The sequence below is a fragment of the Lemur catta genome, chromosome Y (genome assembly GCF_020740605.2).
Source record: "Lemur catta isolate mLemCat1 chromosome Y, mLemCat1.pri, whole genome shotgun sequence".
Taxonomy (NCBI): Eukaryota; Metazoa; Chordata; class Mammalia; order Primates; family Lemuridae; genus Lemur; species Lemur catta.
In genome coordinates this window covers 1,699,499-1,714,556 of record NC_059156.1, presented here as the reverse complement: position 1 = coordinate 1,714,556, position 15,058 = coordinate 1,699,499, and positions in this window count along the sequence as shown.

Sequence of the window (15,058 nt, the reverse complement as noted above, 5' to 3'; positions counted from 1 at the left end):
CAACCCTGTGCCAGTGAAATACAACGCTGGAAAGTATTCTGCCACTGCCCATGGAGGAAGTATTTATAGCACCCCTGGGCCAGAGGAGAATCCAAAGCTTTGGCAGAAGAAATGAACTTCCAGACCACTTCATCATCAGCTGTCTAAAATGACCTGGATGACCTGGGTCCTTGAATAAATTGGAGTGGCAGCCAGGCCATAGTGACTGCAGTCCCTGGGCAAACCACAGTGCCAGACTGGTATCAGAGTCTTTGGGCTTGGGGTGTGACTCACTGTGATACCAGCTGTGACAGCCACATGAATGTCTTTATCATCCCATCCCCAACTCCAGGCACTCCATCACAGAGAGAGAATCTTTACACTGGGGGAAAGATAAGAAAGGGTATGGGGGTTTGTTGTGCAATCAGTTATTAGACCAATGACAAAAAATTAAGCTCCAGACAGAATTTCAAAGTCCCCAGTTGCAGGCTGTTGCTCCTACTGGCATCTTTAAACTCACCCTGGGCCATAGGGTATCTGCTGCTCTGGTGGGATATACCTGAGTACCACAGCTTTACTACCTGCTGACCAAGGTGTTCTTGGGCCTTGATAAATAGCAGTGACAGACAGGAAATAGCAGCCACAGGCTGTGGGTGAACCCTTGTAGTATGCTGGTCTGAAAAGCCTTGATATTTGTGTGTGGGCCAATACAGGACCAGCTGCAGTGGCTATGGGAAAGCCCCTGTCTCTGCTTCCCTAATGGCAGGCAGCCCAGTATAAATGAAGACTCTTGCTTAAGGGAAAGAGAGGGAAGAGAGCAAAGGTCTTTGTCTGGGGTTGCAAGGAATTTTTTCTTATCTTTCCCAAGACCATTCAGGGTTAAGTATCTGGTAGTCTTCAAGAGTTGCAGTATATCTGGGTTTAGGGTACTCTCCACTGCTAAAATGGCTGCTGTGACCACAGGCTTAGGTATCTTAACATTCCATCCCCTTTGAATTTTTGGAAAGCCCTTTGAGGAAGAATGGGTACAAATAAGGCTAGACTGTGACCAAAATGAATACCTAATGCTTCAATTAACTCTTCAACTCATCAGAATTTCCACAAGTATCAAGAAGATCTAGGGAAATAATACTAAACAGGCTAAATAAGGCACCAGTCATTAATCCTGGAGTGATGGAGACGTGATTTCTTATATTGGGAATTCAAAGTAACTGTATTGAAGAAGGTTAACAAATTTCAAGATAAGACAGAGAATGAATTCAGAAATCTATCAGAGAAATTTAACAGAGATTAAAGTAATGACAACAAATCAAGCAGAAATTCTAGAATTCTGTAAAATGGCAGGATACAAAATCAACACAGAGTGGCCTTTCTATATGTCAACAGCAAGAAACCCATAATAAAATTAAGATTCAATCCCATTTACAATAGTTACAAAAAGTGAAATAAAACAAAGCAGGAATAAATTTAACACAAAGGTTTAAGGATATCTGTAATGAAATCTATAAAATATTGATAAAAGAAATTTAAAAGGATACACAAAAATGGAAAGATATCCTATGTTCATGGATCAGAAGAATTAACATTATTTGAAATGTCCATAATACCCAAGGCAACGGACAGATTCAATGCAATCTCTATTGAGATACCAATGACATTCTTCATAACAATAGAAAAAAAAAATCCTAAAATGCATAGAAGACCCCACAGAAGACCCCAATTAGATACAGAAGTACTGAGCAATATGAACAAAGCTGGGGATTTCTCATTACATGACTTCAAAATATACTGCAAAGCTATAGTAACCAAAAGAGACGGTACTGGCATAAAAATGGAAATACAGACTAATAGAAGGGAACAGAGAACCCAGAATAAATCCACTCATTTACAACTGACTCATTTTCAAAAAAGACACCAAGAACGTAACGTTGGGGAAAAGAAAATCTCTTCAATAAATGGTTCTGGAAAAACTAAACAACCATACGCAGAAGAATGAGACTAGATCCCTATCTTTTCTTTTCTTTTCTTTTCTTTTTTATTTCAGCTCCTCATGGGGGTACATAAGTACAGGTTATATGCATTGACCATGTCCTGTCCATCCGCCTGAGTCAGAGCCTCAAGCGTGTCCATTCTCCAGACAGTGCACCTGGCACTCACCATGTAGTCATAACTCCATACCCCTCCACCTCCCCGAGTCAGCACCTTCAAGCATGACCATTTCCAAGACGGTGCACAACACACTCTTCATATAGGCATATACCCATCCCCTCCCCCCACCCCCATCTCAGTCTGATATCCAAATGGTATCCTTCCCCGATGTGCATTTATTTAGGTGATGATCAGGGAAACCAGTTTTCTGGTGAGTACACGTAATGCATGTTTTTCAATTCTTTGGATACTTCACTTAATAGAATGGGTTCCAATTCTCTCCAGGAGAACCAAAGAGATGTCGTATCATCGTTATTTCTTATACCTGAGTAATACTCCATGGTATACATATAGCACAGTTTACTAATCCATTCATGGATTGATGGGCATTTGGGTTATTTCCACATCTTTGCAATTGTGAATTGTGGTGCTATAAACATTCGGATACAGGTGTCTTTGTTATAGAATGACTTTTGTTCTTTTGGGTAGATGCCCAATAAAGGGATTGCTGGATCGAATGGTAGGTCTACTTGAATCTGTTTAAGGTATCTCCGCAATGTTTTCCACAGGGGTTGCAACAGTTTGCAGTCCCATCAGCAATGAATGTTCCTGTCTCTCTGCATCCATGCCAACATGTGTTGTTTTGGGACTTTTTGATATAGGCCATTCTCACTGGAGTTAAGTGATATCTCATTGTGGTTTTGATTTGCATTTCCCTGATGATTAGGGATGTTGAGCATTTTTTCATACGCTTGTTAGCCATTCTTATATCTTCTTTTGAAAAATTTCTATTCATGTCCTTTGGCCACTTTTTGATAGGGTTGCTTCATGTTTTCTTTCTGATTTTCCTGAGTCCTAAATAGATTCTTGTTATCAGTCCTTTATCTAATGTGTAGTATGCGAAAATTTTTCCCATTCTGTAGGCTGTCTGTTTATTTTCGTGACTGTTTCTTTGGCTGTGCAGAAGCTTTTTAATTTAATCAGGTCCCATTCATATATTTTTGTCGTTACTGTGATTGCCTTAGGGGTTTTCTTCATGAATTCTTTGCCTAGACTAATGTCTGTAAGAGTCTTTCCTACATTTTCTTCTAGAATTCTAATTGTTTCCCATTTAAGGTTTAAATCTGTTATCCACCGTGATTTGATTTTTGTGAGAGGTGAAATCTGTGGGTCCTGTTTCAGTCTTCTACATGTGGCTATTTAGTTTTCCCAGCACCATTTATTAAATAAGGAATCTTTTCCCCAGAGTATGTTTTTGTCTGCTTTGTCAAAGATTAGATGGCTATATGAGGATGGTTTTATCTTTGGATTTTCTGTTCTGTTCCATTGGTCTGTGTCCCTGCACTTGTGCCAATACCAAGCAGTTTTCATAATCACAGATTTGTAGTATAGTTTGAAGTCTGATAAATTAATACCTCCCATTTTGTTTTTGTTGCTTAAAATTGCTTTTGCTAAACGGGGTCTTCTCTGTTTCCACACAAAGCATAGAATTATTCTTTCTATATCTGTGAAAAATGATGTTGGTCATTTAATAGGGATTGCATTGAATCTGTAGATAACTTTGGGCAGTATAGTCACTTTAACAATATTGATTCTTCTGATCCATGAGCATGGTATGCTTTTCCACCTATTTACATAATCTGCGATTTCCTTCCTCAGTGTTTTATAGTTCTCCCTATAGAGGTCCTTTACCTCCTTAGTTAAATATATTCCTAGATATTTTATTTTCTTTGTTGGTATTTTGAAGGGTATTGAGTCCTTAATTTGGTTCTCTGATTGATTGTTATTGGCATATATGAATGCCTCTGATTTGTTTGTATTGATTTCATAACCTGAGACTTTACTGAATTCATAGATCAATTCCAGGAGACTCTTGGTTGAATCCTTGGGGTTTTCTAGATATAACATCATGTCATCAGCAAAGAGCGAGAGTTTGGTCTCTTCTTTCCCTATTTCGACTCCCTCGATTCTGCTCTCTTGCCTGATAGCTCTCACAAGGACTTCCAATACTATGTTGAAAAGTAAGGGGGACAGTGGGAAGCCTTGTCTGGTTCCAGTTCAAAGTGGGAATGCTTTCAATTTTTCCCCATTGAGTATGATGTTGGCTGTGGGTTTGTCATATATGGCTTGTATCATTTTTAGATAGGCCCCATCTATGTCTATTTTGTTAAGTGTTCTTATCATAAAAGGGTGTTGAATTTTGTCAAATGCTTTTTCTGCATCTACTGAGAGGATCATATGATCTTTATTTTTGCTTCTATTTATGTGGTGAATTATATTTATAGATTTGTGTATGTTACACCATCCCTGCATCTCTCAGATGAAGCCCACTTGATCATGATGGATTATTTTTTTGATAAGCACTTGGATTCGATTTGCTAGGATTTTATTGAGAATTTTTGCATGTATATTCATAAGGGATATTGGTCTGCAGTTTTCTTTTTTTGTTGCATCCTTTCCTTTTTTTGATATTAAAATTATGTTGGCCTGATAAAATATGTTGGGGAGAATTCCATCTTCTCAATATTGGAGATTAGTTTATGTAGGATGGGCATCAGTTCTTCTTTGTAGGTATGGTAAGATTCAGGTGTGAACCTATCTGGTCCACGGATTTTCTTTTTGGGAAGGTTTTTTATTGCTGTTTCGATTTCAGATCTAGATATTGGTCTATTCAGGACTTCTATTTCTTCCTGGTTGAGCCTGGAAAGGCTGTGTGTTTCTAAAAATTTTCCATTTCCTCCTCATTGTCCAGTTTGTGTGCATAAAGGTTTTTGTAAAATTCATAGATGATGTCATGTATCTCTGTGGCATCATTTGTGATTTCTCCTTTCTTGTTCCTGATGGAGGTAATTAGAGTTTTTCTTTTCTGCTCTTGGTTAACCTAGCCAGAGGTGTGTGAATCCTGTTTATGTTTTCAAAGAACCAACTTTTTGTTTTATTAATCTCCCTTCTGGTTTGTTTGTTGTCCTTTTCATTGAGTTCTGATTTGAACTTAATAATTTCTCTCCTTCTGCTGGATCTGGGTCGGTCTGTTTTTCCTTTTCCAGCTCTTTGAGTCTATTCATTAGATTGTCTATTTGTAAGTTTTCTGTCTTTTTGATATAGGCATTTGTGGAAATAAATTTTCCTCTCAGGACTGCTTTAGCTGTGTCCCACAGATTTTGATAAGTTGTGTCTCCATTGTTGTTTAATTCAAATAATCTTTTGATTTCCATCTTGATTTCTTCATTTATAAAATAATTATTCAGGAGAAGGTTGTTTAGTTTCCATGACATTGAATAGGTATGAGAGTTTCTTTTAGGGTTCATTATTACTTTTATTCCGCTGTGATCTGAGAAGATGCATGGTATGATTTCTATTTTTTTAAATTTTTTAAGGCATGCTTTAAGTCCTAGTATATGGTCAATTTTGGAAAATGTCCCATGGGCTGATGAGAAGAAAGTGTATTCAGTGGATTTTGGATAGAATGTCCTGTAGATGTCAGTCAGGCCCAATTGTTCTAGCATTCTATTTAAGTCCATTATTTCTTTGTTTATTTTTTGTTTGGAGGACCTGTCCTGGACTGTCAGAGGTGTGTTAAAGTCTCTGAGTATCAGTGTGCTGCTATCTATCATTTTGCTCAAATCAAGTAGGATTTGCTTTATGAATCTGGGTGCACCTAAGTTGGATGCATATATATTAAGTATAGTTATGACTTCTTGTTGAATTGTAACCTTCACCAGTATAGAGTAACAATCTTTGTCTTTCATTACTTTTATTGATTTAAAAACTAAGTTATCAGAGATTAAAACTGTCATGCCAGCTTTCCTTTGGCTTCCATTTGCTTGAAATATCGATTTCCACCCTTTTATTTTCAGTCTAAATGCATCATTGCAGGTTAGATGAGTTTCCTGAAGACAGAGGATACTTGGCTTGTATTTTTTTAACCATTGGACCAGTCTATGTTTCTTGAGTGGGAAATTCAATCCATTCACATTTAATGAGAGAATTGATAAGTGAGACTGATTTCCGTTCCTCATGTTGGGTTGAATTTCATTATTCTGTTTTCTCACTTGAGCCATTGTGATAACTGAGTTTTTATCTTCTCTTGAGTAGTTTTATGTTCATTGGTCTTTCTTTTGCAGGTCCTTGTGTAGCCCTGTTTTGAGTACTTCTTGGAGAGCTGGTCTTGTCTTGGTGAATTCTCTGAGTTTTTGTTTATCTGAGAATGTCTTAATTTCACCTTCATATATAAAGCTGAGCTTAGCTGGGTATAAGATTCTAGGCTGGGCATTATTCTGTTTCAGAAGAGTGAGAATGGGGCCCCAGTCTCTTCTTGCTTGTAAGGTTTCAGTTGAGAAATCTGGAGTAATTCAAATGGATTTTCCTTTGTACATAACTTGCTTCTTTCTCCTTACAGCTCGTAGAATGGCCTCTTTAGTGGAAATTTTTGTCAGTCTGATAACTGCATGATATGGTGCCTTCCTATTTGGTATGAATCTCCCAGGGGTTCTTTGAGCTTCTTCAACCTGTATATCTAGAGTTTTGGCAAGGCCTGGGAAATTTTCCTCAATTATGTCTTCAAATAGCTTATCCAACCGTTGCTTATTGTCTTCTTCACCCTCAGGAATGCCGATAACTGTCACGTTAGGCTTCTTCACATAATCCCACAGTTCTTGTAGACTCTGGTCTTTACTCTTATTTCTTTGCTCCATCTCTGTGACTGCCTTATTTAATTGGAAAGTGTTATCTTCGATTTCAGAGATTCTTTCTTCTGTTTGATCTACCCTGCTCTTGAGACTTTCCAGTGTGTTTTGTAGCTCCCTGAATACATTCTTCATTTCCAGGAGTTCAGTTTGATTTGTCTTCAATATTTCGATTCCTTTAGTGAATTTTTCTTCCAAGTCCTGGTAACTTTGTGTTGGTTATCCATTTTTTCTTGCATAATATTCAGCTTATTTATGATCCATGATTGAAATTCTTCCTGTGACATATTGCTATTTCGAGTTTGATTTGTGTCAATTGGTGGAGAATTAGTAATCTTCTTCGAAGGTGAGGTTTCAGCTTGATTCTTTATACTCCCAGAGTTCTTTCGCTGAGGCCTTCCTATCTGGATCAATACTTAGGTCCCTTCTTTTAGCCAGCTTTAGGCTGGACAGAGGTACTCCATGTGCGCAGATCTTGGGCTCTGCAGCAGCCCAGGTAAGCTGCCTCATCTGTCACTATGGGGAGACCTTCACGTGTTGTTCAGGATTTTGCTGCCTCAACTGGGGGACTGCTCCTGTTGGGTCCAGCCCCAGAGAATTAATTTGGCCCAAAACCGGTTTGAGAGTCCTGTCACTGGGCTCATTTAATGGTAGATGGAAAGCGACTTTTTCCTTGCCTCTTCCTCTCCCGAGGTGGTTTCTGCCTCTCTCTGCATGAAACACAGCTGCTAGGGGGGGTGGGGGTGCCCTCACTTGCCCAGCACTCTGGCTGCAGCAGCTCCCGGGGGAGATGTTCCACCCCACCCCAATGTCCACAAGGTCCATGCTCTGCTCCTTCACGACTGGGGAGTTACCCATTGTTCACACAAAGGCGGAGCTCCTAGTGGGGGCCGTGGACCAGGGATGCATCCATCTGGTTCCCAGTCACTCCCCGGTGGCTAGGCTGTGGACCCCGACAATGGTGGCTGCCCGCCCGCTGGTCGCTGGTGCTTGGGGTGAATGTTCAGGGTCTGGCAGGGGTCAGGGGAGCCAGGGATTGAGGGAGCCTGGCCGCCCACATAAAGGAGACAGTTCGGCATCCCCCAGATGTCTTTTGCTGCAGCCCAGCATGAACCCTCTCCCACCAGTTGCAGTCCCCCCACAGAGCTCCAGGGTCCAAAATGCCTCCTGCTATTGTTTTCTCTCTGACAGAGCCCTGCGTCTCCAGCAGTGATTCTGCACCAGCTTCAGGCAGATCCCTAATTGAGTGGGAGTGGGGGTCAGTGGGAAAACCGGCCATTTTCCTGTGGGGCTGAACCCCCTCCTCACTTGCTGGTGAGGTGGGTACAGCCATCCCACTCTCCCTTCTCTATTGTCTGCCCTGCACTCTCCAGATTTTCACGATCTGTTTTCCCATTCACCTCAGTCTTTTCTTGCTCTCTGTGTCCCATGCTGATTCTCCGTGGATTCACACCACTGTTCTTGTGGGGGAGCGATCCTCTACCATTGTGGCAGACTGAGATCCAGGCCTTCCTCTCTGGGAGCATGAATCCAGGAGGTCACCACAACTTTGCCATCTTTCACAGCCCCCCAGATGTTCTTTAGATCTGTATCTTTTACCATATTCAAAACCAAACTCAAAATGGATTAAAGACTTAAAACTAAGACATGACATTTTGAAAATTCTAGAGGAAAACATTTGAGGAAATGCTTCAAGACATTGGTCTGGGAAAAGATTTCTTGAATAAGACCTCAAAAGCATACCTAACCTATGCAAAATTGAACAAATGGCATTACATCAAGGTAAAAAATCTCCTGCACTATAAAGAACACAGTCAAGTGAACAGATAACCTACAAATTAGGAGAAAATATTTGCAAACTCTTCATTCAAGAGGGAATTAATAACTAGAATATATTAGAAACTCAAATGACCTACTAGGGTGTGTGTGCATGCACACACACACACACATAGACGTACAACCCAAACCAAATCATTTGCTTAAAAAATAGCCAAAATATCTGAATATTCCTTCTCAAAAGAAGACATACCAAGGTCCAACAGATGTATGAGAGAATGTTCAACATCACTGGTCATCAGCAAAATTAAAAACAAAACCATAATGAAATAACATCGTACCCCAGTTTATGTGGTTATTACCAAAGAGACAGAAAATAACAAATTCTTCCCAGGATGCAGAAAAAAAAAGGGGATCCTTACGCACTTTTGGTTGTAATATATTAATAAAATAATACATCCAATATGGAAAACATTATATATGTTCCTCAGCAAACTAAAAATAGAACTATGACATGCTTCAGCAATCCTACTGCTGGGTATATAGCCAAAAGACAGTAAATCAGTATTCTAACAAGATATCTGCTTCCCCATGATTATTGCAGCACTATTTACAATAGCCAAGATACAGCTAAGTGTCCATCAATGGATGAACTTATAAAGAAAACATGGTATGTGTATATATATACACACAGATATATATACACACACACACACACACACACACACACACACAATGTTACACTATTATTCAGCCATAAAGAATACAATCTTGTCATTTTCAGCAAGATGGATGGAACAAAAGGCCATTATGTTAAGTGAAATTAGTCAAGCCTGAAAACATAAGTATTGCATGTTCTCAGTCATATGTGGGAGATAAAAATATTGATCTTATAGAGGTAGTGAATAGAATGATGGTTATCATCAAAAGCTAGGAATGGTAGCGAGGTGAAGGGGTGGAGGATTGTTGATGAATATAAAAAAATAGATAGAAGGAATAAGTTCTAGTGTATGATAGCATACCAAGGCCACTCTATTAGTTATTTATTTTTAAAACAATTAGAGGGGTGGAATTAGAATGTTTCTAACATTTTGTTACAAATTTAGTGTACCTAAATATACAGTGTTCATAAAATCTACAGTAGTGCACAGTAATGTCTTAAGCCTTCATATTCACTTACCACTCACTCACTCACCCAGAGTCACTCACAGTCCTGAAAGCTCCATTCATAGTAAGTGCCTTATACAGTTGTACCATCTTTTAGATTTTATACCACTTTATAAATCTGAAGGGAAATCCCATAAACATAAATGACAATTCTTACATTATCCATAAAAATGTAGAGGAAGATGGTGAAGAGAATGCACAAGAACATAATAGGTAAAATGATGTATACCATTTTCTATATAACTATTTAGAGAAAATTAAATAAACCAAGCATCTCTGACTCTTAGATGTTATTCTGCTTTTATTGGGTTAGTAAGATTATTGTTATGCTGTAATAATTGTAGTTTTTATAAGCTAGTTGTACCTTTCTTTAGTGTTATATACATGCATAGGTACATACACACATAAAATTTGTTATTAATTTAGAAACCATTTAAAATGCTCCAGAATACTTTCTTTTTTTTGTTGTTGTTGTACAGAGACTGGAATATTTTAATTGAGTATTTGCATAGCTAGTATCACAGAGTGCATGGCACACAGTAGGCACTCAGCAAATGCTTGTTGAATGAATGAATGAATTAATGAATTTTAAAGGTTTTAACACTTGTTTGTGAGATTTTTGCCCCCCAGATGCAGAGATAAGAATCTGCAAATCTTCACCTCTTGTGGCTTTTCAAAAACAACTTTTTTTTTTTTTTTTTTTTTTTTTTGAGACAGAGTGTCGCTTTGTTACCCTGGCTAGAGTGAGTGCTGTGGCATCAGCCTAGCTCACAGCAACCTCAAACTCCTGGGCTTAAGCGATCCTCCTGCCTCAGCCTCCCGAGTAGCTGGGACTACGGGCATGTGCCACCATGCCCAGCTAATTTTTTCTATATATATTTTAGTTGGCCAGATAATTTCTATTTTTTTAGTAGAGACGAGGTCTCACTCTTGCTGAGGCTGGTCTCAAACTCCTGACCTCCAGTGATCCACCTGCCTTGGCCTCCCAGAGTGCTAGGATTACAGGTGTGAGCCACTGCGCCCGGCCTCAAAAACAACTTTTGAAAACTCTTTTTTATCCTTTGAAAATCAAACTTCCACTTTGCATCTACTACACACTTGTTCAACACACAACCGCATGAAAGCAGAATACTTTCTTAATTTGTAAGATGCAGATAATATGACACTTGGTTCTACTCAGAAACACCAATACATTTACGCCCTATTCTCATTCCTGCAGACAATATAAGAATAAAAAAGTTGTCATTTTCCTTTTACAGAACATCTACAAACAACCTTTTGAGTTTGTTTTTGTATAAAGTAGAATAAATTCTGTTGGGAGACCAAAGCAGGAGGATTGCTTAAGACTAGGAGTTCAAGACCAGCCTAAGAAAAAGCAAGACCTCATCTCTACAAAAAAAACAGAAAAATCAGCCAGGTGTGGTGGCACATGCCTATAGTCCCAGCTACCCAGGAGGCTGAGGCAGGAGGATCCCTTGAGCCCAGGCTTGTGAGGTTGCAGTGAGCTGTGATGACACCACTGCACTAAAGTTTGGGTGACAGAGTAAGACACTGTCTCTAAAAAATACAAAATAAATACAATAAATGAATTCTCCTGCCATGATTATACTTATATAATGTGAATTGCATTTTATACTTTAAGATTAAAATAGATTTTTTTGAAAAATAAAGGACAAACACACTATTAAAACCATATAAAAAGGAACTTAAAACGTAATTTTAGAGGCATATGCTTAGGAGGCTAGAATGTCTTGAATTCAGAATAAAACAGGTTCAGTGTTACTGTTTTATTTATGTGAGGTTCATAGCACATAAAACCATTTCAAAATATATTTTAAAATACAAAACATTTACATTTCCACATTCACAATGTTGTTCAATTCTCTCTTATATTTTCAAAATATTTTTCTTACTCCCAAAGTAAATTCACTAAGTTGTCTTTCTACTCTCTACTTCTCTATTCCCTGACAACCACAAATCTCCTTTCTGTTCCAGTGGATTTACCTTTTCTGGAAATTTAATATAAAAGGAATTATACTATATGTGACCTTTTGTGTCTGCCTTCTTTTAGTTAGCATTATGTTTATGAGGTTTTTCCACCTTATAGTGTATATGGGCACTTCCTTCCTTTTTATGACTGAATAATATTCCATTGTATGGACGGACATACCACATTTTAAAAATCCGTTTATCTATTGATGGACATTTGTGTTGTTTACACATTGGAAATTATGAATAATGATGCCTTAAACATCTATGTGTAAATTTTATTTGAATGATTATTTTTACTTATTTTCGATACATATCCATGAATAGAATTGGTTGGTCATATGGTAATGCTGTTGGTTTTGCCATTTTACATTTCTACTAGCAAGGTATGGGGGTTCTAATTTGTGCAGATCCAAGCCAACACTATTTTGTAGATTGTTTGTTTGTTTTTAGTTTTTATAGTGCAGTCATCCTAGTGTATGTGAAAAGGTATCTCATTGTGATGTGATTTGAGCTTTCCTAATGACTAATGACATTAAGCATCTTTTCAAGTGTTCATTGGCCTTTGATATTTTCTCTTTGGAGAAATATCTACTCAAATTCATTGTCTATGTTTAATTTGGTTGTTTATTTTTTGCTGTTGAATTATCCAAACTTTATATATTTCGGATACTAGACTCCTATCAGACACTTAATTTTTGAATATTCTCCAATGTTCTATGTATTGTCCTCTTGCTTTCTTGGTAATGCACTTCAATGCAGAAAAGTTTTTAATTTGGTGGAGTTCGTATCTGTTTTTTACTTTGTAGTTTGTACTTTTGGGGTTATATCTAAGAATGCTCACCAAATTCAAGATCATGAATATTTGCTGGTATGTTTCTCCTAGGGATTCTTACATTTAGGTCTTTGATCCATTTCCAGTTAATATTTGTATATGCTGGGCTGTGAGGGTCCAACTTCATCCTTTCGCATGTGGATATCTGGTGTCTCACCACCATTTGTTGAAGAGACTACTCTTTCTCCACTGAATAGTCTTCACAAAAATCTTTTGTCATCTATGCATTTCTGCTTATTTCTGCTGTCAGTTATATTCCATTAATTCTTATGTATATTCATATGGCAGTACCACATCATTTTAATTACTGAAGTTTTATAAACATTTATGTAAAAACTAGAACTATAAAACTCCTGAAGAAAATACATAAGTAAATCTTTGTCACTTTGATTAGGCAAAGCCTTTACAGATACAATACTGAAAACACAAATGACAACAGAAAAACAAACAAACAAAAAACCTGAATAATCACCAAATTAAAACTTTTGGTGTTTCCAAGGTCACCATTAAGAAAAGACACAGAGAAATGGAGAAAGTTTTTTTTTCCAAATCATTCATCTGATAAGAGAACCATGTAAGAACATTTACAATTAAACAGAAAATTAATGCAATATAGTGCATTGGGCAAGAGACTAAAATAGACATTTCACCAAAAAAGAGTTACAGTGCATGTGAACGACTCAACAGACATATGAAAAGATGCTCAACATCATGACATCATTAACATAATTCAGGATATGCAAATAAAAACCACAATAAGATAATTTATACATATCATCATGGCTATAATCAATAAATTAAGTAGTAAGCATTGGTGACAGTGTAGACAAACTGGCACTGTCTTTCACTTTTGATAGAAATTAAAATGATACAGCTATTTTGGAGACCATGTGGAAGTTCCTCAGAAGTTTAAATATAGAGTTATCATATGATTCAGCAATTCTACTTGTAGTTGCATACTCACAAAAAATAAAAACAAATATGCACACAAAAATCTATACACAAAAGTTCATAGCAACTTTATTTGTAATAGCTGAAAGTAGAAACAACTTAAATATCTATGTAGTGACGAATAAATAACCAAAACCTTTTATATCTATATAATGAAATTCAATATAAAGGAATGAAATTCTGATTTGCACACCCAAGAAAAATTGTACAGCTCAAACTGGTTAAAATTCTAAATTTTATTATATGTATCTTACTATAGCAAAAAAAAAAAGGGAATGAAATTCTAATAAATGCTACCACATGGGTGAAACTGGAAGCATTATGTTAAGGGAAAGAAGTCACGCATGTATTGTATAATTCCATTTAATGAAAAGTTCAGAATATTCAAATGCATAGTGACAGAAAGTTAAATTAGTAATTGAGACATGGAGAATGACTGTTTATGAGCATAGGGTTCATTGTTGGAGGATGAGATGTTCTGGAATTTGACAATGATGACAGTGGCACATTAACACTAAATATCAATTAATTGTACACCTTAAGATGGTAAATTTTATGGCACAAGAACTACATCTCCAAAAATCTGTTTTATGAAAAGCATTTTTTGGTTTTTTTCTCTTATTCTTCTTTTAGAGAGAGGGGTTTTGCTGGGTCTCCCAGGCTGAAGTGTAATGTTACTATCATAGCTCACTACAGCCTTGAACTTCTGGGCTCAAGGGGTCATCTATGTCAGGCTCCTCAGTACTTGGTACAACAGGTGTGTGGCACCATGGTGGGGTAATAAAAACTTATTTCTTTAGCTTTGTGAAAATAACAATGAAGAAGTTCTGATCATTTGAAAGACTAATAATACAGGCTAAATTTGGTTTTATGAGACAGGAAAACAGGTAGACACAAATGGTAAGATGAAAGCAGAAAACCGCGAAATAAGATTTTATATAGAAATAATATATTTAATTTAGCATAGTAAGCTAATAAGGCTGATAAACTAGAAGAAATGGATATGTTTCAAGAAAAAAAATAAATGCCAAGAATTGTGAAAAATGAAACAAGACTCAGATCAGGCCAACCAACCTTAAAGCAGTCATTCCCACCCCCCACCCCCCACCCCCCGATTTCTTTCAAAATGAGGCCTAACAGTTAATATTTTTAAGTAATTTTTAAAGATACAAACAGATATTCCTAGGTTTTGAATATTATTCAAAAATATAGAGCATGAGACACTGAAAACATGAATTTTAGAAGTGTAAAACTGATTCTAAGGTAATAGAATAGCTAGCTAACTATGGTAATTTTCACTATCACACATGTGAAATACTGTAAGTAAAATTATAGGCAGCAAAGTGTAATATCTTAAAGCCTTGTGATAAATTAAAATTTGTCTTAAAAACAAGAATTCAATGTTACAAAATCTATCATTGTGATTCTCTCCACTAAAAAACTCAATGAAGAAAAACAGGAGACAATGTGTGATCTGAGTCCTTCTCCAAATGATGGTATTTCTCAGTGTTATGACAGCACCAGTTTC